Consider the following 26,290-nt stretch of genomic DNA (forward strand, 5'->3'; position numbering starts at 1 on the left):
GGAACTATTTTTTTTTAAGGACAGCACTGTTAATTTTCTATTTATTTCTTCCTTCTCTGACCACTCTAGAACAGTCATTTTTCAAGATAAGAAGTAGGGTTAAATGTGTATAAAAACATGAATAAAATTGAAAGTAAATTGCTAAGTGAGAAATAAAAGCAATGAATAATGTAAAAAGGGGAAGAGCTGGAACAACTAGGGCAGAAAGCAAATCTAAGAGGATATTATAAGCAGAGGGCCACTTGGGGAAGGTGCTGTGGGTTTGGAATACAAATGCAGTAAGGAGAGCTGGTGTGCAAACCCCGTCTTTTTGAAACTCAGGAGCAGTAAGTACCTTGGACGCCTGAGGGATTTTGGCTCTCACAGATGACTGACAGGCCACAGGCAGTCAGCACCTCCCTGGAAGGACAGTCACAGCCTTGGTCTGCCCAGCATGTTTGGAACTGAGAGGTGACACTGTGAGAGCAAGAGGACTCCAGGGACACTGACCTGGGCTCAGAAGGGAGGTGTGGCATGGGGAAAAGCACATCAGAATCCAGAGGGAGGAGAAGAAGCCATGGCATGCTTCTTATTGCCTTTCCCTTTTGGTCCTCAGCCACTAGGATAACAGTTACTGTCACATGGACAGCATCTTGCTTGCACTTTCTAGGCTGTTGCCCGAGTGAAGACTGCCACTAGATTTGTAGTTGGCATTGATTGCAAATCTCTGTCACTCTCTGACAGTCATTGATCTCATGACTGTTACTAGTGAAACCTCCCAGAGAGAGAAACGGCAGTGTCTTTTGACTGACAAGTAATGTGTTTTCCAAGATGGCTTGCTTCTAACCAAATCCGAAGCAGTCTCAGGTTGTGAATGATGAGTGTTTATAAACTCAGATTAATTCACCTCATAGGAACCATGGTTTTGTGCAATGGCTTCAGGATTGGAGAGAGACCTGCTATTTTAGTAGATTTCTTTGTCTTTGTCTGTTATAGGATGCAGGTTGAGAGGAGCACCTGCAGGTGTTCGTGTAGGGGGCAGCTGGTGGACACCGAGAGACATCTGTGAAACTATGCTTGAGCAGGGCCAAGCTAAGTGGCTCTTCAGCTGGATTGCTTGTTTTGAGATTTTTGTAAAAACTCTGAGTGTGGATTTTCCCATCTTCGTGTGTTTTCCCTGAAACAACTTTCTTGAGAAGACAAGGGAATTCTAAGTGCACACAAGGCCTTTGCTGTAGATTCGGGCTTCATTTCTGTGGTGATGAGACAATCTGACCAAAAGCTAGTTAGAAGAGGACATGCAATTCCAGGTCACGGTTCATTACTGAGGGAAGTTAAGGCAGGGAGCTTGAAGGCAGGCCTTCTTTCTCTTTCACACAGCATAACCTCCAACCAAGCGACTCACTTATAGCCAAAGAAGCACATCAGGAACCATATGCAATGCTGCTTGCCAGTTGGCTTGTATGCTGGTTTATACTCAGCTAGCTTTCTTACACTGTTTAGGAACACCTGCCTAGGGACAGTACCACCCACAGTGGGCTGGACCCTTCTAATTAACCATCAAAACTGTCCCCCCTAGACAATCCCACAGGTCAGTCTGATCAAGGCAATTCCCCAATTGAAGTTCTCTGCTCAAATGACTCTAAGCTGTGTCAAGTTGACAGTTAAATCTAACCAGGGCATTTAATTATAGAATAAATAGCTATTATGTGAATATGTCTGAAAAAAGGAGCATTTTTATGGAAGATTCTCTCTTTCGTACATTTCCATTCATTTAAGTGCCATCTTTTTATGCTTTACAAAATGGAATATTCTAGAATGTTCTCAAAGCAGTAACTAGAAAAGCAGACATTACTGTCAAGGTGTCCAAACAGATATCCACCCTCTCAGTGACTCATATATCAATTTCTGAAAGGAGAAAACAAGTCTGAATTTGTAGATAGGAATATATCATGCACAATGAGGTACTTTTTTGGTCACCCAGGATAGCAACCTGGTGGTTCCATATGGAATAGCTTTTCTGAGTGCTTTCAATACCTGTTAGTAAGTGTGTGAAGCAATGTTGTGGTACCAGGTACAGTAGAAATTGCCCTAGGCACAAAATTCCCAAACAAACATTTAACCTAACAACACTACCAAGCTAGTTATAATGTTCCCATCAAATGATCTTAAATGAGCTCTCTGTGCCCACACATGATTAGTCAAACTCCAACTCTGTGTGTGATTACATCTCTAGCAGAGCAGCCTCTGCAACCAGCCCACTTCCTCAAGCATGGCAGATGCTGCATAGTCATCAATGGGCAGGGATGCCTTGAATCTCTTCAAACACCACCAGGTTGGACAAAAGAACAGAAAAAAATTTTTGCTAGACAGGTAAAAAACAAATTAGAGAGTCAATGTTTGAGGATTTGGCCACTCCCTGGCACACACAGAATCCCATAACTAGAAAAGCCAAAGGGCTGGAAAGATGGACCAGCTGATAAGAGCACATTTTGCTCTTCCAAAGGACCCAAGTTCAGTTCCCAGAACCCATGTCCAGCGACTCACAACTACCTATAACCCCAACCCCCAATTCTAGGGTTTCCAACACCCTGCTTTGGTGTCCACAGGCTTCCAAACACACACAATAATAAATAAATTAAAACATGTTTTCCAATTCCCTCTGATAGAGTCTGAACAGATTCTAGCTGGGAAACATCATGCCTTGAAAAGAAACAGAATGAGTCAGCATATTTTTTGTTTTGGTTTTTGAGACAGTGTCTTTCTAGCTGTACTAAAACTCACTATGTAGACCAGGCTGGCCTCAGACTCACACCCACCTCCACCTCCACCTCCAAGTGCTGGGATTAAAGGTGTGTACTACCATGCCTGGCAAGTCAGCAATATTTTTTTAAAGGAATCACATAGTAAACCTTTTAGCCTTTGTAGCTCTTGTGTTTATTGCAACGGCTCAGTTCTGTCATCAGAGCCACAGGCTGTATGGAGACGATCGAAGTAGATGTCTTCCAATAAAACTTATACAAACAGGCCATTATGCCAGGTTTTCCAAGGGCTATAGTTTTCAAAAACTTCTGTCCATTTATATAATTGAGACTGATGTATGGGCAATGGAAGACAGGTGACCAAATAACAGAGTATAGCCTTTTTAGGGAAGTGTGAAGAAAAGAGATTCTGAACTCAGAAACTAACTTAGCTACTTGCTAGGCATTGTTTTGTTCATCTATACAGTAAAGATATGAGTAGAACTCAATGTTAAACATTTAGGGTGTTCCAAAGAACCCCAAGGAAAGGACATCTGTGCAAGTGTTTTCTCTGAGATGAGATCCCAACTTCTATTACTGTAAAGGTCACAGTAGTTGACATTTAAACAAATTTCACCCTGGCACAGTTTGACACAGTAATCAGGCACCAATAATATCCTATTTACATAAGTTATTCTGCATACCTGTAGGGAGCAGGTGAGATCCTGAGTGAATGCACTTCTGAGTGAATGTGTATTGTTTGATGTGAGCTGACCATGTCAAGGACCAAGGAATCTGATCAATGGGAAATTGTCAAAGCCTTCCCCTCTAGGTCAGATTCAGAAAGGCAAACCCTTCCTCTGTCCAAGTACAAGTATTTATTAATGACTGGTCATTGTGGACAAAAACTAGCAACTGGGGCTTCCTGATCTCCACTGTTTATGGTCTGAGACTACTATGGAGCCTTGATAACCCCAATCCCTGTGTTGTACCTAATAAACATGCTGAGATTCTGCGTTGTTGGGCTCCGTCAGAGTGCACACAGCCCACCTGACCTTAGCTTTTCCATACTTGTATCCTTTCTTCATTTCCTTGCCTTCCTAGTCACCATTCCAGATCTCATGCATTTAGGCTTACAACCAAATGTTTGCTCTTTCTACCTTGGTCACTCTACAGGATGTAGGGCTGGGAAGAGATGAATCATTTTCTTCAAATGGCTAAAGCATCACCATCATGTGTTTGTGGATGAAGGCTTTTATATTCCTTGGAGACCAGCCTTCCCATTTACAACTTTCCTGACACTAATGATACTGATCAGGTAGCTACCACCATGCTTCTGCTATCACTTTTTCATGTGGTTTTAAAACACATATACACAATGTTTCTCATTTTCTGAATGGTCTGGCTGCTGGCAGGCACAGTCATATCATGGCATTGTGACAGGCTGCAGAGAGCGGCCTCTGACACTGTAACACAGAGAAGGCTGGAACATAGTAAATCTTAGAGCTAGGTATTTACTAAACTTTTAGGTCTAAAAGTTGCAGGTGGAAGATGAGCCAATAGATTTAACAGGGCATGCAGCAAGAAAACAATAATGTCCAAGCAAGTTCTTCTTACTTCAAGGACTCTCTTGCGAAAACTCACCCAACAATCTTTGGCATGGACCAATTGCTGTAAGAACATACCTGCCCACCTTTTGTGGGGTGTCAGGGGAATCACCTCAAGGGGAGAAAGGAAACACCCCTGCCTCCTGCTTAATCCTACTACGTACCCATGTTACAGAAGTAGAATAGTCTGCAGAGATATACCAAACAGCAACACTTGTCTAAGTCAAATTTCAGCTGTAAGGAACAAAGTTAACTGAAAATAACTGAAAATAGAAGGAAATTCAATATTTCACAGAAGAAAGCACCGATGATGGCTAAATCTACTGGTTCAACAGGTTTGGGATCCAGATTCTATCTTACCACGTATCACCCTTGTCTCCAGTTGCAACCTCCTCCCTTGGCTGAGGTTATCTGATGCCTCTTCACCCACAAACACAGCTACATCAAGAGGCAGAAGAGACCATATTGTCATAGAGGTCTCTTTTAGGAGCAATGACACCTTTCCCAGAGTCTTTCTAGAGATCCCATCACAACTCTTTGGTCATCAAAGATGGCAAGGTCAGTCCAACACTAATTCCAGGCAAGAAGGAATAGGAAGGACCATCATGTTGGCTTCAATGGCCTAGAGTTTACCCTGGAGCCAGTTTGGAGTAATGCCAGTCTTACTGTGTCATTTGAGGAAGGAGTGGATTCTAAACCAAATTTGGAGTTATGCCAACAAGAAAGACAATGCACTGGATGTTGGCTAACAAGCAACATCAGGATTTTGGAGATATGGCTAAAGCCCATTTGGTGCTCTTACTCTCTCTGTCTCTGTCTCTGTCTCTCTCTGTCTGTCTGTCTGTCTCTCTCTCTCTCTCTCTCTCTCACACACACACACACACACACACACACACACAATCTTTCCTATCAATTACTAATCAACAGATGGTTTAAACTTCTTTGCTAAGATGAGAGGCATTGTATTCCCATTTCAAGAGCAGAGCACAAGATACAAGGATGGCCAAAAAATAGTACAAATTGAATGAGTTTCTCTTAACTTGGGGAGGTCTAACATATAGTCTTTTCTTCTTGCTAGAAATGAAGGGGCTAAGAATAAGAAAGGTATGTGGTATCCAGACATGGTGGTATAATTGTGTGTGTGTGTGTGTGTGTGTGTGTGTGTGTGTGTGTGTGTGTGTGTATGTATATATAAATGTATTATAGTACTTACTTTGCATTGTGGATCTTTAAGTACATAAGTCTTCCTGTGGTGGTTTGAACAAAAATGGCCCCCATAGGCTCACAGGGAGTGGCACTATTAGGAGGTGTGGCCTTGTTGGAGTAGGTGTGGTTTTGTTGCAGGAAGTGCATCACTGAGGGGTGGGCTCTGAGGTTTCATATGCTCAAGCCAGGTCTAGTGTGACTTTCACTTCTTGCTGCCAGCAGGCCCAGATGTAAAACTCTCATTTCCTTTCCTAGCACCATGTCTGCCTGCATGTCCCATGCTTCCCACAATGACAGTAATGGACTAAACCTCTGCACTGTAAGCCACCCCCAAAAGAAACCCTAACTAAGACACTCCCCTACCCTATTATGAGCTTGCAATGGGTGGATGGCTCTACTATTCCTCATAGTATTCCAGCAACCAAGGTAGGCCAGTACCTATTTACTGTCTTGCCACACAGTCATTATGCTCACCTTGGTAGGAACCACAGCAAAAGCACTCAGCTCAGTTGTGCCTTCCAAACTTAAGTCTGGATCATGTTGGTCGAATGGTGCCCGGGCAGATTAAGGACCTGTTCTTGGTCTCAGTCCTTGATACTATTTTTCTTGAGAGGGTTTATCCAGTTCTGTTGGCCCTCTCTCTACACATGCCTGACTGCTAAGCCTTGAGCTGTTTCTCTCCAGCACTTTTACAGTCTCTCACTTTAGATCTCCAACCAGCATGGAGTTCAGAAGACACTTCTTTGCTTTGTCTTTGATCAAATGTCAGCCTGTAGATGGTTTTGACACATAATCACTATCATAATACCACCATGGTAGTTTTTTCTGGAATGAGTTTGTCATTCCCTCTTACACCTGTCTCCTGAGGTTCACATTTCCTGTTTCCCTCATCAGTTCCCGCTGCTGACCTCAAATCCCCCTCGTCCCTTTTCTCCAAGTTGCTCTGTTATAAAGAAGCAGCCACCCAAATCACATTGCCATCAACATGCAAAAGATAGTTTATGTATCCACGAAAAGGGGAACAAACACAAAAGAAGCTGTCCTGGGCTTGCAAATGCTTCATACAAATGGCCAGTTTTTCACTATGCCTCTTCGCCCACTACCCCCTTCAGCATATAAACTAGGAGGCTACAACATGCATAAATTCAATGAATGCTTGCAGAGGCCTGCCAAGTGGAAGCCTAATGTTCTTTTCCCTTCTACAGCTGATCTGAGTTTGTACCCATGCAAATGGATGCTGGTATTTATATAACTTTAAAAGACTTAGAAAGTCCACAAAAGACTCTGACACTCAAATTAAAGTGGTATCCTTAGATCACCTCACTGTGCAGAGAGGCTGGGAAATATTTGGTGAAGTTAATCCCCATTTGGCCATATCTATGATACCTAACCAGAGCAAGAGAAATGAGAATCATAAAATCCAGGCATGCTTTATGATTTATTTGATGTATGAGTTTTAAGCTAAAGCCTAAGTATGCAGTATATATTTGATTTTCAAAATGGGCTGTGGAAGAACAAACTGAATGTAATGGTTCCTTTGCTGTCTCTGGGGCTCCTGGCTTCTGAGACTCCTCTGCATTTTTGTGGCTGTATGGGGTTGGGTTATAGTTCTCAAATGATCTTTAATAGTGCATTTATGTGGTAGGTTCTTTTTAATCCCATTTCAAGGACTATTATAAAGGCTGTGATGTGTACTCCCAGTGGTTCCTCTGGGACCCAGGAGACACCAAGGTGAACAGAGATGGGGTATTGGCACATGTTTAGGGTCTAAAAACTAATGGTGAGAACATGGGTTTACGGAAACACTTACTAGTTCTCCCTGTGGGAGTCGTTACAGGTAGCCATAGAAGCTGCCTTGTAACTTGTAAGGTTATGGGATTTTAGAATAACCTCAGTCATGACAGCTGTGCCTGATGCTGTTCTGGGTTTACAGAAGATCCACAACCATCATTTGTTTCCTTGGTTCGAAGTTCAAGAAGGGCAGAAGTTCAACACACATTGTAGGGGTGGCATGCCTACCTGTTCCTCAGAAACAAAGGAAGCCCGTCCTCTTTGAAGTCTGAAGTTGAGCTCTTAAGGTCGGTGCTTGGAGGAGGAGTGGACTGGGGAGGCCCTATCAAGAGCAGTTGTAAAGCAAATAACTAGGGTGGAATGGGAATTGCCTAAAGAATAATGTAATGATGCCTCAGCAAGGAACTGTGGACTCATGTGTCCTGCGCTAACCGCCTCGCCAGCAAAAACGACACGGGGACACTCCTCAGGATCCTTCTGCAGTAAAGCTTTAATGTCTCTTGAGAGGAAGAGCATCAGCTTACAGAGCGGAAACTCTGAACACCCAAAAACCCCTCCTTATATAGGCTGGCAACCATCACCTCAGACTGTTACTTTTTGACTGGCTGAAGCCCGTCGGACCATATGACGCCAGCTGATCGAACCATATGACGTCAGCTGATCGAACCATATGACGTCACGGGAGGGGCGGAGACTAAGGGCTGGAAAGTTACAAAGTTACCTATTGCGCATGCACACAGCTTGTAACAGCTCCTAACACTCATGAGAGTAACTGACTCTGCTCTTTAACTGAAAAATGAATTTCTAATGAGTCTTCAACCTATTCCAGCATTCTTGGCATTTTACAATGAAGCAGAGATATTTTAAGTTTGCCTTTACACTGTGAATCTCTAAGAGAAATACTCATGAGGGATTTCAGAATGCGAACGAAATGAAGGCGGTGGACACAGGCAGAACAGATGCTAACCTGTGAAGGAAGACATTGGCTGGATATTCAGCACACTCTTAGACACCAATGGCGATAGTCATGAAGCTAATGTATCCCGGTAAGACTGCCTGTCTCCCTGACAGCAAGAAGCAGTGTGGTCTGGGCTGAGTAAGAGAGCAGGGCTTACTTGTCTACTTATTCCTTCAACAACCATTCGTGGGCTTTATCAAGTGTTGTGTGCTATGTTAAACATGGTTGGGGGATTCAATTGTTTTTATTTGAATGTCTCCCATAGGCTCCTGTGTTTGAACACTTAACTACCCAATGGAATTGTCTTCAGAGGTTACAGAACCTTTCTGAGGTGGGGCCTACAGATGTAGGAATTGGGGTCACTGTGGGGGGGGGTTGTGGCTCACACCCCAGCCTCCGTTTCAGCCCAAGCTCCCTTTGCTTACTACTCCACCAAAATGGGACCAACTCATGCTTCAAGCCCTCACCATCATGCCTTCCCCGCCATGGTGAGCTGGACCATCTCCAACTGTGAGCCCAAATAAAGCTTGCTTCCTTTAAGTTGTTCCTGGCTGGTGTTCTGTCATGGTGGTGAGAAAAGCAGTACAATGATGAATACAATTTTCCTAAGGATATAGTTCAGTAGTTTCATGCTTGCCTACTACGCACTTGGAAAAGGCCTGGAATTTAACCTCTGGGATTTCAACAAACAAACAGGTTCAATTCCTGACTCCCAGGGTGCTCATTGTCTAGTAGGGAGGACAGACAGGTAAGCAAGATATGCCTACAGAGTGTAAAAGTTTGCAAACAGGCAAGTCCAAAGGGTAAGGGATCATCTAATTCAATTTTAGGGTGGTGCTAATGCAAAGGCCTGAAGGATGAGTTGCAGGAAGCAATAATCAGGGCTGGAATAGTCACAGTGCAGATGCCTCAAGGACACAGTTGCAGACAGAGAGGAATAAAAACAATAATGGAGTCTCACTGTGAAATGGGATGTTGATCTGGGCATTCAGGTCATATTCCTAAGGGCAATAGGACAATAACCATTATCTTGAGTGGTATAAATAATTGAAAAGGCTGCCAGAAGAATGAGGACACGGCGCATAGAATGTGTCTCGTGTGGTTTGGGTTATTCATCTCATTACTTTAGGCATTCCACTTGTACCGGGGACTAGTTTACTGTGTGAATCAAATAAAATGTATGTAATGATATGTTCCAGTGACTATATATCTAGGTACTCCTGAACTACATGGCAACTGAGCTTAAATAACTTTAATCAATAGTGTTTTCACTGAGTTAAGCCAATTTTTTTCCTCCTTCTGTTAGTGTCTAAATACCTATTATGGTTGAAATGCCAGATATTCTTCACCTTATGCTAAGGTGATTTTAAGCGAATCAGATCACAAGAACTTACCGTCTTTTCCTCCAGAGTGTAAGGTTCCTTGTAACTGTCTGCTGGAGATAACCATGCTGGAATAACCTGCACAAATGGCTCCAGTAAGTGAGCCATGTGTGACTCAGCATTGATAGCCTAAGACACTGGCAAGCAGACAGTAGCCACCCTAAGAGGAAAGCACACGTGCTCTCTCTTGCCCTGGCTGGGCTTGGTGTGGTGTGAGACCCAAGGGAGCAGAGAGTCGGCGTGGGATCAGCAATGGCTTCAGCATTACTCTGTGTCTGTGAGTTTGTTCTTTTTATTGCACCTCTTAATACATCAGTTTAGTATACCTTAAAAAAGCATTCTGGGAAGAAGAAAAGCAGCCACCAGCCAGACATGGAGAGGAAACGGGAGGTGCACTATGGAAGAGAGGTAACTCCATGTGGCAGAACACGGATTAAAAACTATGAGTTAACTTAAGTTATAGGAGCTAGTGGAGACAAGCATAAGCTAAAGGCCAAGCTTTTATAACTGATACTAAGTCACCTTGTCATTATTTGGGAGCTGGCTGGTGTGATAGAAAAAGACTCGTTACAATAAAGTGCTTTGAAATTATAGAATTGCAGAATTCTCCTTGCAGCCAAATATCTGTCAATAAGCAATCGAGGGGAGGAGGATTTTTCTGACTCATGGCTTGAAGGGATATAGTTCATCTTAGCCAGAAGGCATGGTGGAAGGTGAGTCCATGGCAACAGGAGCTTGCTGTTGCTTGCTCACATCTTGACAGATACCAGGAAGCAGAGAGACCAGGGTTGGAAGTAGGGATGGGCTGTGAGTCATAAGGTTTGCTTCTCAGGCAGCCCACCTTCTCCAGCTACCAGCCACCTCCTAAGAGTCTCCAGTCTCACCAAACAGCATCACTAGCTGAGGACCAAGTGTCCCAGCATGAGCCCGTGGAGGAGAGTCTATATCCAAAGCACCGCGCCATCCTGATGCAGAATAGGACAAGTCACACACTAAGGAGCCTCTGTAACCACTCTGGCAGGCACAGCTTCTTTTAGTGAGCAACTCTGGCAGGCACAGCTTCTCTTTGTGAGCACCGTCACACAAGGAGAGTTGTACCTTTAGCCCTGGAGTGAATGGTGCCATTAATATGAACAGAGAGGAGTGTCGACATACAGTTGGCAAAGCTTTCACTTCCCACTGCAGTGACTGTGAGCTTGGAAAGAGAAGTCTTTGTAACTCACGTATCACACAAGGCAAGTGGCAGAACATTGCTCTACACGCATGGGGTTGTAGGGGATACCCTACATGGGGCGGAAGCTCCGAAATGGGACAAATTCTCCCTCACCACTGTTCTGCTGGCAGTAGAATATCACAGTTGTGCCTTGTGTTTGCTGGTATGTGTTGAGATGACTCCCGGCCTTCTCCACTCGCATTGTTCCCTTCCAGTCTTTGGTGATCTATTTTGTTTTTGCTGTTTTATTCATTTGTTATTTACTTACTCATTTTAGATAGGATCTCACTAAAGCCTGGCTGGCCTTGAACTCACAGAGATCTGCCTGCTGGGATCTCCCCAAGGGCTGGGATTAAAAATGTGTGTCACCATGCCTGGTGCCCCTGATGATCTGGTTATACTGGGATGGCAACACCAGTCAGAGAAAGCATGCCTTGTCTTTTTTTTTTTTTTTAAATCAGTTTTGCTCAAAGCACTGGCTATACATGGGACATGTGGGCAACATGAAAAGAGTGTTGGAGATGTAGAATCCAGGGCTCTGCCTTAGATCTGCTAATGCAAGCCTGCATTTTAACAAGATCCACCCCCCCACACACACCTGCTGTCAGTGACTCCTATGCTATGGGAAAGCCTCACTGAAGAAGCTAAAGCAGCTAGGTGACTCTAAGAAGTGCCTGCCACCTCCCTAAGAAGGAACCAAGAATGAATTCTTCGCAGCCTTTACAACATCGAGTGCCAGCAAGGTGGAGGCCCGTGGAATGAAGTGAACCAGAAAGGGAAGTGGAGGCAAGGTGCGGAGGGGACCCCCAAGCGCTCTCAGAAGCAGGCTCTGAATGCACCCCTGGGTGACTCCGGGGTAAACAGCATTTGGTGTGTTCTCTAAGCTCACTGGCAATTTGTCGTCATCCCTTTGTCTGCTTTATGTCATCAGGAGGCCCAGTGAATTACCTTTTGAGCTTCCTGGAGGTAACTTGGCTTTGGTTACAAATGTCCGTTGGGTGCTAAGAGTTTATACTTTTCTGGATTTTACCACTGCTTGTCGTTGAGGACCCACGTGCCCCTTGCTTCCCCTAAAACAACTTTCAAAAAAATAAAACAAACAAGCTAAAAGAGTTTTCTGTGTGGCCCTAAACCATTCCTATGTGCCATGTCACATAGGTGGGCCCTGTCTGGGATGAACAACTGATTTCTAGGGACAGTAACTTGCTGGGGCCTACTGTCCTTGGGGACACAGTAGCTTCTACTGGTCAGTTCTCCCCCTGCCACCGTTGATGCCACTGAGAGACCAGAGCCAGGCGAGGTAGGTATACACTGTCAGGGAGCCAGGAGAGATGGCTCAAGGCCACATCACCTCCTTTGAGAGTCGTGTTCTCTTTTGCAATAAAAATACTCATTTTGGCCTTGCAGGGTTAGAGCCTCAGAGCGAGCACATTAGCTGGTGGTTGTGTTATTTACAAATACATTTTCAGGGATTTTGCTTGATGAGGTCTAGAAAGTGAGGCCAGGGCTCTTTGACCCCTAAGAATATGAGGATTTCTGATGGCTGGAGGACACAGGCTAAGGACAATGCCAGTGTGACTTCATGGACCTCACTGATCACCAGCACTGATGGGGCTGATGCAGATGGCTTCAGTCACATGCTTCTGTAAGAGCATTCCTATCTAGAAACGCAGGAGACAGATCCTTGCCCAGGCTCTTTTCTGACTTGTCTGTGTCCTCTTCCCTGTGTATCACCTGCCCTTCCTTTGATTGCCTGACACAAACAAATGCGCGGGCGCGCGCGCGCGCGCGCGCACACACACACACACACACACACACACACACACACACACACACACACACCCCTCCCCACAGAATTGCCTTTCATTGACACGGGCAATCTCCCCTTTATTATTCCCAGTCAAGCACTGGAAGTTTGAAAGTGATGCTGTAGAAAACTCCTAAGCTGCAATGGTGCAGCTCACTTCTGATTTCAAGGCTCAGTTTCCAAACTCCATGTCACAGTGTTACAGAACAAAATATCCATCTCACAATCAAGTATAAAACGTCCTAGGAAGGATGACTCCAGGCTCATATCATAAAAGATCTGAACACATTGAGACACACATCTTGGCACAGACTGTTTTCCCTTCCAGGTTTCCAGGGCTTCCGACCCAGCCCTTCTTCTTTCTTCTGGCTTCTGTTCTTTAACAACATTAGGCAGAAAGAGCAGGATTGCCCATCTACAGATCACTTGCCCCAAATTCCTCTACCAAATCCACCAAGGAAGACCAGAAGAAAGCTAGGGAGACAGCCAACTTGTTTCACTCGGTTGTGCCAAAAGCAGTGATTTTGAGACCCTGATCCACCAAGTCATAGCTGAGACATTTGGGAAATGCACTCCATTTCTCTGAGACTTTGTAACTCACCCAAGAAAGTGGGATTTGTAATATTTCTCAACAGGGTTGGGAAGGAAAATATAAAATAGAGCTCTAAAAATACCTAAACATCGCCTGGTTCTGATGCTACATTATTTGTGAGAGTTCTTTCTTGCCTCTCAGCCTATGTGTATTGTTGTGGCTTGGTTATTAAATGCCCCTTCCCCCACCAAAGGTTGTGTATTGATGGTTTGGTCCCCAATGCAAGCAGCAGGCAGGGGTGGGGATTTGGGGAAAGTGAGTGGATAAAGAGGCCTCTGCCTTTGTCAATGGATTGATGCACTGGTAGATTAGAACTTTGGTTAGACTATTGGGGGTATTAGAACCGTGGAAGGCGGGGCATAGTTGAAGGAAGTAGGTTACTGCAGAAGTGACTTTGCAGAACATGTCTTTTCCTTGGCTCTCTCTTCTCTCTCTCCGTTTCCTGTCTGGCTTGAGGTGAGTGATTCTCCTCTCCCATGTGCTCCTGCCACCATGCTCTGCCTCACCACAGCCCTGAAACAAAAGGAGCCAGGTGAGCATGAGCCAAAACCACTGAACAGCGATCCTACCCACATCCTTTCTCTTTAAGTTGTTTCTCTCAGGTGTCTGTCATAGCAAGGAAATGCCTCACGTACATAGAGGCTTTCATATATACACACACAATGGTATTTAATATAGCATATCATATACTAATATGACTATATATGACAATCAAGCATGCTGTATTATATATTATGCCATATTATTATTATGTAGTATGCCATATTGTATTATAGAGCATTAGCCAACTTTCCAAATACCACAGACTGGGTAGATTATAAAAATAAATGTTTGTTTACAACATGGCTCTGAAGGAAGGCATCTAAGAACATGGTGCCAGCCTCTGCTTGGCATCTGGTGAGGGGATTGTTTCTGTATCGGAATGTGGCAGAATGCATCCCATGGCAAGACTGAGCAAGAGTGACAGAGCTGGCTCCCACACAAGCTGTCCCTGCAATAGCCTGTCAAGCCACGGACCCACGAAGGTTAATCTACTGTGTGATCATGACTCAGGTCCTGCTTCTCAACACAGCTTCACCGAGGATGAAGTTCTCAGCATACGAAACTTGGCAGACAAATTCAAACCATAACCAAAACATAGCACTTGGCCATGGTGTATTTCACTGCTTACTACACTTTACTATTATAATATATAAACTAGACATACCATGCATATATATTGCACATCCTCATTTTTCCAAAAATCTAAATCCGCAGACCCATAACTGCCCATACTTTGTAAGAGTATATGGTTGAAAACGAACTAACAACACTTTATTACAATAAATCTTTCTTTCCAGGAAGAGAAATAGAATGGCCTGAAAATGAGATATTTGGGGGTAGACTCTAAGGACATCTCAATCCTTAAATATAACAATTTTATAATTTAAAAACCAGTCTTAAACGATGCAACCAGAAGAATTCTGCATCTTAAAGTGATTCCTGCTAAGCTCCCTCAAGCAGCTCATCTAACTGACTGTAATCACAGCAGCTTAAAATACAAATAAAATTTAAAATCTAAAAAGATCAGTGCACAGTTTTGGTTGTCGATGATGACACTATTACTTGAATTAAATCACAAAATTTTTTCCCCAAAATTTAATTGTGAGCCCGAACATCTCATTTGGATTCTATTTTTTCCTCTTGAGTATCTGGTGAATGTGAACACTGCTTTTTATGAGGTCCACCCCTCTGTCACTTCTGGGCTTCTGTGATCATCTGAGGGACAAGGCTTATGTTTCTTCTCCTGGTTGTAAACATCTTGAACCCCTGTAGCCAAGAGTCAACTATAAATATTTTACTAGCGTTCTAGGAAAAATACATCTGGACTCAGGACTGAGTTGGTCACACAATTGAGTAAAAGGAAGAAATTGTTCACTTTTACAGGCCCTGCCCATCTTGCCTCCTTACTTGGGGTTCCTAGGAACAGAACAGAACAGCCCAGGTTGTTGGCCATCCGATACCTGAATCCCGACCCCATAACCTTTTTCTAGGACATACATCTGGAAGGCCAGAGGGTGGGTGTTTAAGTGAGTTTAAATGAGGTGGAATGGCAGGCCCAGAGTCCCTGATCTTCACATTTAAGGATAGCTGGTTGTCACTATTCCATCCTTCTACATTAGTAAGAGATATAACCCAATTAACATTTTAATTTCAATGAAATTAGTGATCATGTTCTCAACCTTCTATGCAGAGACCTGAATAAAGAGGGGTTAATTTGGCAAGGAATGTAACTTTTTGTCATAGCCATAACAAAAAGTAGTCTTGCAGTGAGAGGGTCTACCAAAAACTAAAAGAAAGTAGGGTCCTTGTTCAGGGACCCAGAGAAAATTGGAATGAATAGTAATTCTGTGGGATGAGCTAGGTTACATATGTTTATAGTTTCTAGGTTGGAAAAGTCCAAGCTGCCTGGAAAAGTGAGTTAGAGAGCAGGCATTCGGGAGGCCTCACTTACCAGTGTACCTGGGGTCTACTAGTCTGAACATAGGTGTGTCTTGCCTACGCTGGTGTTTCTTTAACTTCCCACCTTAAACGAAAGCCACTTATTCCATTTACCATCATGCTACATTTTCTAGCATATGGACCTTACAATGTTGGTGAAGGCACTTTTGATGACTGCCCCGCCTCCAGTCCTTTTTAAAGATACAGATTGTTTATCTGGGTGAGGTGGCATTCCTCTGTACTCTCAGCACTGGGAAAGCTGACAGAGCAGGGTTGTGAGTTCAAAATCAGTCTGGGCTTCATAGTGTGTTCATGATCATCTTGGGCTATATAGAGTATGACCCTTGCTCAAACAGTAACAATAAGATTAAAAAAATTGAAAATTTCCTGAAATGATAAACAATTAGAAACTGCATGTTAAAATGATGACAATAAATAAGAAGTCTCTCTCTCTCTCTCTCTCTCTCTCTCTCTCTCTCTCTCTCTCTCTCTCTCTTTCACACACACACACACACACACACACACACACACACATACACACACACACACACACACACACACTGCATGAGAATGTTATAGAACCACAAAAAAAGAACAAAATTATGCCATTTGTGAAATGAACAGGACTAGAGACCATCATGTGAAGCAAAATAAGCCAAACTCTGAGAGAAAAATCTCCCTGGTTTCTGTTGTCTATGGAATGTATTTAAGTAGATATATATCTATATACCTGTATCTATAAATATATATATACAAGTTAAAACTAGAGAAGGTTAGAGAGCAATGTGTCTGGGGAGGAGGGCCAGAAGACTGTTCTCACAGACATATGAACAAGAGCATGGCATTCATGTATGAAAATGTCATCATGAAGTCCATCATTCTGTACAATTTTTGAGATCAAATATTCACTGTACAATACTGATGTTCTCACCCTGCTGAAGGGAGAGGGAAGGTTGGCAGAAGCATTACGTGGGGCTCTTGGAGAGGCCTCAGGGGTCATCTCAACCACACAGATGTGACACTGTGGCCAGCAAAGCACTTTTAAAGTGTCAGAATCCCAACTTTGACTCCAGTTCAATGGGTGATAAGGCAGTTTTATGATTGATCTGTAAATATTATTTACACAAATCTAAAGGCATGGGCTATAGGTAACAATTAGTAAATGACATTATTTACCTTACATGTTTGGACAAGGCTAAAACTCAGAGTCTATATCACACAGTACAAAGCCTTCCCTCTGCTAAGAAGTCAGAGCCAGCGGAGTGGGTCCTCGACTGTTGGCTTCTCTCCATGTTCAAAGCAAGAGGAAATGGCCAGCTGCTTAAAATAACTCACCATCTTACTTGTTTTGCAAAATATTGTTTATTTAAGTAGTTTACCAGAAACTTTTTTCCACATTGAGATATCATCTGTCCAGATAAACTATGTTGATGAAGAACAAATCTTTAGAACAGTAAGTTGGTAGACTTCTACTTATTATTATAGAACATATTTCAGATTTCTGCAAGAACAGAATGGTTTCCCCCTCAAATCTGGAGAGAAAAGTTCATTTGTCCTTGTAATGGAAGCTGTGACATGTTTTAAAGGCTTTGGTTCGCTCCTGTGAGGGGATGAGGTGATCCGTTGAGGAAGGAGTGATGGATGACAGCCTGGGAGTTTCAGGCTGCACCGTGGAGCCAACTGGCCCCAGCTCAAGGGATCGCAACCTGGTCCCCTTTAGAGGAAGTGAGGTGGGGGTGGAGCCGAGAAACAGGCAGGAGCTTCAGAGTTCTTTCTGGCTCCTGTTCCACATGAAAGCAGTCCCTCCTGACCACAGGCTCCTAGCACGCATGGCAGGGTAGACCAGGTGATTTGTCACAAGCCTCCTACCTCTCAGACCACAGTGCTGACTCTGTCTGAAGGCAGCTGGGGAGTTAGGAGCCAGAGCTAAGGTGTGAAGATGCCCCTTATTAAAAACTGTAACAGAGGCTGCCATGGTTTCAGACACCTGTATGCAGTTTCCTGCCAAACGCCCTCATGGAGAAGTCTGTCTAGGTTTAAGGCCCTCATTTTAAAAATAGGGACCCATGCTAAATGTTCAAATCCTCTGTACAGTCTGGACGATTCTCCTTCACTCCTCCCTCTCTGCCTTCTCCTGCTGCTCCTGCTTTCTCTCCCTGCTCACCCTGTCCCCACCCAGTTCTATGGTTCTCCATTGGCTGCAATTTCAAACAGAGGAGGCACCACATTGATTACTTTTAGAGCAGAAGGAGATGTGAGCGTTCTTTGCTTTGTCTTCTGTGATATAAAGATGAGTTAGTGGGAGCTCCTGACCTAGAGTTCAGAGAGCAATTCAGTAAGTTTTCTCCAAACCCAGTGTCACAATTCCTAGTCCAGGGCTCTTTCACGTAAATCACGGCTTCACCGACTACTAATTCTTGGATCTTTGGAATTTTAGTGAGTAGGGACTGGAAGGAACTGATCCTCCCAATATCCTACCCAGTTTTTATTCTAGTCTTAATGTTCAGAGTTCTTTCAGAGCCTGAGGAACTAGTGAACCATCAATAAGGAGCCTGTAGGCCCAGACATGTTGTCATGAGAGTTGTATCGACTACAGACACCTCAAACTGGAAAAAGTGTGACAGGAATGGAGTCTCAGAGCCTCAACTTCCATGTTTACTTTCATGTTGGTTCCTCCAATAGCCTTTAGCTCAAGCCCATGCTCCAGACACAATCACAGGAAGTGAAGTCCTGTGTTAGACTCTCTCATTGTCAATCACAGATTTATAAGAAAGCTTGATACTGTGAGATGTGCGTTCTCTCCAAATTCATCTATAGTTTAAAGAAATCCCAATCAAAATCCCAACAATTTGCTTTCTTTTGTTGTGTTTTTAGAAGAAAACCAACATATGGACTCTAAAGTTAATTAGCAGATGAAGGCCATAGGTAGTTGAGGAAAGCTTATTGGGTAGGCATGCACCATCAGACACCAAAGCAGAGTGTAAACAGACAGAATACAGTGTGGGAGTCTGGCAGTGAGAGTCAAACCAATGGAACAGAATAGAGCCCGGAAAAACTAACACTGAGAAAGAGTAGGAAAAGATTGGTCATTTCAGTAAATGATATTGGGCCAATTAATATCCATGTGAGTGTATGTATGTGTGTGTGTGAGGGGAGATATAATCCCTCTCTCATATCATATGAAAATACTCCATTCTCCATAGTAATATAAACTATTATGTAAAATTTTAGCCACTGATTTTTAACTGAGTTCCTAGGCTAACCTCCAAATCAAATCACTTTGGCGTCACTTGCATTAAAGGTCCTTGTCACCAAATGATTATTTGATCTTTTGAGAAACCAGGAGAAAAATAATAATTCAGGATTACACATCCCCTCTACTTTAACACAAGAAATGGAAACAAAGGAACACAGTTCTAGTACACCAGTTTTTGTTTCCGGAATCTGCTTTCCTTGGCCTTTATTTCTAAAACTACTTGTTTATTTCGTGTGTGTGTGTCTGTGTGTGTGTGTGTGTGTGTGTGTGTGTGTGTGTGTGTCTGTGTGTGTGTGTGTCTGTGTGTGTGTGTGTCTGTGTGTGTGTGTGTGTGTGTGTGTGTGTGTGTGTGTGTCTGTGTGTCTGTGTGTCTGTGTGTCTGTGTGTGTCTGTGTGTGTCTGTGTGTGTCTGTGTGTGTGTGTGCAAGAGCATGTGGAGGTCAAAAGAAGGCTTTGGGTTCTCTGGAACTGGAGAGGAAGTTGTTGTGAGCTGTCATATGGGTGCTGGGAACTGAACCTGGGTCCTCTGCAAGAGCAGGTGGTGCACTTAACCACCAAGCCATCTCTCCAGCCTCCTTACCTGCCTTTGAAACCAACTTCCTGTGCTGAGCTCATGGGAGACTTTTCTTTTGCATTTTTAGAGGAGATGCTGTAATTCACGAATTGCAAATAAAATCCAGTTTGATGATTTCACCATATTTGTTATTGTGATTTGGTTTTTTTTTTTTTTTTGACAAAAGCAAAAATAAAGGCAACAGGTCTTTCAGGTTCCTCCAACCGAATGCAAAAATATAGCAGACAGGAGGGAGGAGAAGCAGTCTAGTACAAACAGAAACTTGCCTTCATCAAAGGATGCAACTGAGTGGAAGGCAAGTGACAATGTCAAGGTGTATTTCGGCATCTAAAATAGCTCCAGTCTCTTCAGCTCCATAGGAGAAGAGGGGACAACTTTTCAATCCATATGGAGTCAGACTTATTTCATTCTTGTGGCAATCTGATCTCCTGCCCCTGGGATCTACTCACTCCTGAATTTAAGCACTGTGTTTGAAACAAAGAGTCTAAGGACTCACCTTTAATCCCAGACCCTGAGAAATCAGGGGGGTCAGGAGTTCAAGACTGGCCTAGAATATACAAAACCCTGTCTCAAAAATAGGAAGAGAATTTGGACACGCAGAGAGAAAAGAACAAAGACAAAGAAAGAAAACCCAAATTACTTTAGTTCCATCCTCCCATGTTACCACCTGGAGTTTTAGCTCTGTTTAAAATTTAAAACAATGAAACTGAATGCTAACTGCAAGGTGTAATTTTGTTTGGTAAGTGCCAATTTTACTTCATGCATGAACTATTTTTATTGTTATAATAACATTTTAGCTGAAATTTATTATTTTTAAACCAAGGGACATATGAGGAAAATGATGTAATTACTTTTAAAAATCAACCATGCCCCATAGACAAAATATCATATGAACTTTTCTAGATATCTAATAGATGTCAAATACCTTAGATTCAAAAGGACCTTCTCCCAAAAAATTATAAATTCTGTTGAGAGACATTAAAGACTGAAGTAGAGAGATACTGTGTTAAAGGATTGAAAGACAATTATTATAAATCTAATCATTCTCCCCAAATTAACTGTCATGAGAACAAGCCAAAACCCCCTAAATTCTTATTTACTCATCTCTCTCTCTCTCTCTCTCTCTCTCTCTCTCTCTCTCTCTCTCTCTCTCTCTCTCTTTTTCTCTCTCTCTCTTCTTCCCCCAATAGGGACTCTCTGTGTATCTCTGGGCAGCCCAGAACGTGTTATATAGACTGGGCTAGTCTCAAACTCACAGATATCTGCCTGCTTCTGCCTCTGTCTCCTGAGTGCTGAGATTAAAAGCATGCAACCACATGCCTGCTCTCACAATTTTGAAACAAAACATAAAAGAATCTAACTACATCTCACCACTTTAAGATGTGAGGGATAAGTGGGATGACTCAGTGGGTAGTGATGCTTGCCATACAACCCGATGACTCAAGTTCAGTCCTCCAAACCTAGGGTAGAAAGAGTGAACCAATTCCTGAAAGTTGTCCTCTGACCTCTACATGTGTGTTGTAGAACACACACACACACACACACACACACACACACACACACACACACACAGCAATAACAATAAATTCGATCAAAATGTGTTTACCAGAGGTCACTAATAAGAGAATAGAAAAAAAAAAAAACAAGCAATGATAGAACTATTTGAAACATAATTGACAAGTAGCTCACACTCAGTGTATAATAAATCAAGACACAGAATACTGATCGAAAGATTCCAGACACAAACTAATGTTTGCCACGCGACTCCATTAATAATAAAGTCTGAAAATCAAGGTAGATTTAAACTCTAGTTTTTAAAGGGGTATCATCTTAAGTGGTGTAGCTTAAAGGTAAAAGAAGGAAGCAGTTGTCTTAAAAGTTAGGAGTGTGGACATCTTTGCTGTGGCCTTAAGTGGGAGCTGTGGGCACTCCTGCAGGGAGGCTTAGTGAACAGAGAGCTTTGGACAATCAAGAAAACTGTGTGTTTGTGTAGATGCCTCTCTTTGGGGCTTCTGGTTCCCACACAAAAATTGCATTGGAAAATGATGGAGGAAGCAAATGAGTGTGTTCAAGTCTTTTTTTCTTCTCCAGAAGCTTCATGAAGCTGGAAATGGAGGTGCACGTCTATAACCCCAGCTCTGGGTGGGCTGAAGTAAGAGGGTGGCAAATCCTAGGCCAGCCTGAGCTATCCTAAAAGCACATGCTGACTGTTCATGACCCTTAAGTGAACCCATCTTGCCAAGTCACAGGCGCTCATGCCAGTGGCCTACCATAGAGCACCTTGGTCACGTGCAGTATTTTGGTTTACATCTGTAACACAATCACTAAGTATCAAGCCTTGTTCTGATTTAGGGTTTTCAGGTAATTCACTGATTACGTATCAGTCTTTCCAGAACTTTCTCCAGGATTCTCTCCTAGGAAGCTCTTGGTTTTCTGTGCTCTGGGTTTCTTTCTGGCCAGGCTGACCTCGTATCTGACCTGTTTGTGAAGCTTCTCTCCCTGGGACCTCTTTCAGATGTCAATTCTTACAGCTTCTCCATAACTGGATGGGATATTTATGCCACCTGTCAAAGACAGATACAGAAGCTGCCATAGGATTGACTTTTGCAAAGGTGGAGATGCTTTAGATAGCGTTCCCAACATCCTGCATGGATGACGAATTGGATAAAAGCCTTCTGATCTGATGATGGGTTGCATAGTGTGATTTCAACTAGATATCCTTTAAAACTACTTGCTCACTAAACTAAACAAAGCAAAAATACCAAAATCATTCTGCAGGAGCATTTTGAAGATGAATTCCCATTTTTAGCAGGTACATGTATGAACAGATTTTATTTAGTGTTCATTAAGTTTATGGACTAATATTATTTATGTCCTACAAGAGGCAGTATAGGTGATTACTGCATCTAAAAATGTGCACACCATAATAAAAGCCATATGAATTGCTTTGCATGCCTCTCATCAGCTTTTTGTCTATTTTATTAGAAACCTTTGTGTTTCTCTATAAGCAAAACTCTACCCTTGTTTTCTTCTCTCTATTTTCACAAAACCACCTATTTACTCTGAATGGATAGAATGCACTACTTTGGGCACTTTAAAAATATTGAAATTTTTGTATTGATTTTGTGTTGATGTTTTTATAAATGACAAATGACCACAGTGTTAAAGACACATACAACTCATCATTGGATGGTTTGTTTTAATCCAGTTTTCAGATGACATGAACTCTTTTGGCAAAATATAGTGGGGTGGGGAGAGATAAAACAGTCTTGTCAAATATTTTAGACAGGTCTAAAAAGTATGTGTGTGAACACTATCACAGTAATAATGAATGATAAGGGCCATTCTCCAAGGACTTGGTATAGTGGGTCATTTTTCATCTTTATTATTTCTTTTTGTCATTTCATTACAAAAAAAAAACACACTGTGCCTTTTCATGTTATTTTATTTGAATTTTTCCCCTTAAGATTTCTGGGCTGTTGCTATAGCAAAAATAATGATGACATGAAACTTTGCCTAATGTTCATTTGCTCCTGAATTTCAAATTCAGGAACAGAGGAACAAAGGAGCACTGCCTGAGTTTCTCATGCTGACCACCACAGAGTGTTCAAGAAAAAGAATATGATCTATTTATTGCAGGCATCACTCATTTCACAGTGAACTCCCATTTCACCATTCTATCCATCCATTTCCACTGAAGAATAAAATTTTGAGTTGAAATTAGATAGTGATATTTAGATATCATCCCCCGAAATCCAGCCCATGAGGTCTGCAGAATGCTCAGGGATGTGGTTACAGAGTGAGCAAGGAGAGCTAGCAGGAGTGTGTCTCATGCATGTATTCATGCGTTCCGCAGCTGCTTGTTGTTGCTTATGCTTTGCTAGGCTTAGGATGAAATGTAGTAGAGAGAGATGCTGGGGCCATGCACTCAGTGAAGTCAGGAGATTTGTCAACACAGAAGAAAAAATTACATCCACAAGTTACAAAGGAGCAGAGCCAGGTACTATTGGAGCACACAAAGCCCGTATTGCTTTGAATTGCAGGAATTGCAGAAGCTTCCTAAAGGACTGTGGTGGCTAAACAATCCATTCAAAGGCCCAGAAGCTAAGAGAGAAAATTAAATGCCCCCACTGGAGGACGGATGCCAGGCAAAGTATCATGTAGGGGCAGTGTGTAGGATGGGGCCAGAAACATGGCCAGGAGCCAAGGGCTGAGTTCTGAAGAAGAGAACTTGTAGAATATTGTAAGAAGAAATAAAAATGGGGTTTGGTTATCTAGGTGATAGGAAGCCATTGAGGTATTTTCTGAACATGTACCTGAATTTGCTGGAACTAGAAGTTGTCCTGAGGAACGGAGTTCTGCTGACAGGACTAGACTATTTCATTCTGATCCCACTGGAGTCCCTGGGTCTATCATTCAAAAGCTTATAAAAAATGTATTGTATTTATTTCGCATGTCTGTGTGTATGCATTTGTGTGTGTGTGTGTGTGTGTGTGTGTGTGTGTATGTGTGTGTGCACATGTGCACACACTCATGTGAGCACATGTATGCTGAGAGGGAGAGTTGTGCATGTACTCCTCGTCCTGGTAAGTGGAGGTCACATGTTAACCTCAGGTGTCATCTTTTCAGCATTATCCACCAGGTTTTTGAGATGTGGTGTCTCAGTAGCTTGGGGACTTGCTGATTCGTCCAGGTCATCTCATTAGGGAGCCCCAAAGATCCCCGTGTCCCTCCCTCTCTAGTGCTAGGATTACAATTGCACACTGCCACACCCAGCCTTTTCATGTGGACTCTGGGGATTGGACTCAGGTCCTGATGCATGCATGACACTTTGCCATCCCCAAGTCCCTTCTTGATGGGTTTCAGTTGATGGAGGAACGTGTGAGACCCCTGAGCTAGCGATTGGCATTGACCCACATGACTTTGATACTCTTTGTTTTTGCCCACCTGGAGATGATCTTTTTACCACTCATCTTCAGAGTGAACTTGGAAGACAGAAACTAATTATTGGACTCTGAACTGGAAAGTTCAGTACACCGGACAGATCATTCTTCCTGAAGCATCACCAGTAGCTGGTAAAAATAAGATGAGCTTTGCCAAGAAGGAAAAGGATCTTTCGTACCGCCTGCTTTCTCCCAGACCCTTGAGACTGAGTGGACAAGTGAAATGAACAATGAAATTGAAGGAGCAGAAAATACACCCTTGTCCATTTTCTCGTTCAGAGTGACTTTGTCTATAGAGAGAGAGAGTGAGATGCTTACATAGTAAACTGTGAAAATGGGCAATGATGGACTCTGTTTTGAAAAATATACAACATGTATGATTCCAATTGAATTGCATTGGATGAAGGATTTAGTGTTCTACTCCTTTGATGATGGAAGTTTCTGTCCCACCTAGTCCCATAGCTACTTTGCCCCAAATAAGCACAGGGATGCTATATTAATTATAAAATTATTGGTTGATGTCTAGGGCTTCTTATTGGCTAGCTCTGTCTTAATTATTAACTAATTTCTATTAATCTACGTATTCCCATGTGGTCTTATCTTACTGGAGAAGGGTCCCGACCTGTTGCTCCTTCCTCTGCTACATGGCGTCTCTTTCTTTCTTTCTTTCTTTCTTTCTTTCTTTCTTTCTTTCTTTCTTTCTTTCTTGCTTGCTTGCTTGCTTTCTTTTCGCCTTCCTCTCCCCAGCCTTCTCCTGGTTTGGTTGCCCCGCCTATGCTTTCTGCCTGGTTATTAGCCAAACAGTGTTTTATTCATCAACCAATAAGAGAAACATACATACAGAAAGACATGCTCCATCACTGCTGAGAGACCTCTTCTCACTGAGCTCCAAAGAGACAAATTTTTCCTATCAAGTCCTTTGACAAGCAGCCCTGCTTCCTTGAGGAAGTGTTTGACTCACTCATTGAGATAGAGCCAGTATGCTTTCTTCCCCAGGATGGGGAATGCTATAGTTTTGATCAACATCTTCCATCACAAACACCGTGAAACACTGTCCTCCAGGCATGAATTGGCCTTTGCTCTCCGAACTCTCAGCAACTGTGGTTACATTAGACATTGGGTCCATTAATGTTGTCCATTAAGACATCCTCTTCAAAGATATATAAACAGTTACTGATTGGTGGGCTGCAAGGACTTATTTTTAGCAGTGTAAACTGTGTTCCTATGAATAACCTCTCACCCATACTTTTGTGAATATGCACTAATGGGTGAACTGGCAGCTGGATGTTATGACTATCCTTTTGTCAACCTGACATACAGGCTAGAGTCATTTGGGAAGAGGAAATTGGCCTTTAGATAAGTCTGTGGGGGCATTTTCTTCATTAATGATGGATGTGGGACAGCTCAGCTCACTGTGAGCAGTGTCACCCTTGGGCAAGTGGTCCCAGAGTGTATAATAAAACAAACCAAGCAAACCATGAATGTAAGATGGTAAGCAGAGTTCCTCCATGACCCCTGCTTTCTAGGTTCTTGCTTGAGTTCCTGCCCTGGCTTCCCTTCCTGATGGGCTATATATCGTATATGAAATAAGCTATTTCCTCCCCAAGTTGCTTTTGGCTATAGTGTTTATCACAACAGAAAACAGAATAGGACCCTGGCCTTGGGTGGAATTCTGTTCTATTGTTGGACCTATATTGAGGAAGATGATATTATCAACTCAGGAAAAGTTAACATATGTGCTAATGGTACAGAGTTAGATA

The 26,290-nt window shown here is 42.8% G+C and overlaps 1 long non-coding RNA gene across 3 annotated transcripts in view; it reads left to right on the forward strand.

Annotated features, from left to right (window-relative positions):
- Window positions 1–26,290, forward strand: part of LOC118238616 — a 176,770-nt gene that overhangs the window by 61,908 nt on the left and 88,572 nt on the right. For 2 of the 3 annotated variants that reach the window (XR_004769397.1, XR_004769398.1), the window contains exon 3: window positions 7,467–8,822. The exons of the other annotated variant lie outside the window; for it this stretch is intronic. This is a non-coding gene — a long non-coding RNA (uncharacterized LOC118238616). Of the gene's footprint in view, window positions 1–7,466; window positions 8,823–26,290 lie in introns of those variants that run through there. 3 annotated transcript variants of the gene reach the window in all.

This window comes from Cricetulus griseus, chromosome 3, assembly GCF_003668045.3.
Source record: "Cricetulus griseus strain 17A/GY chromosome 3, alternate assembly CriGri-PICRH-1.0, whole genome shotgun sequence".
Classification (NCBI taxonomy): domain Eukaryota; kingdom Metazoa; phylum Chordata; class Mammalia; order Rodentia; family Cricetidae; genus Cricetulus; species Cricetulus griseus.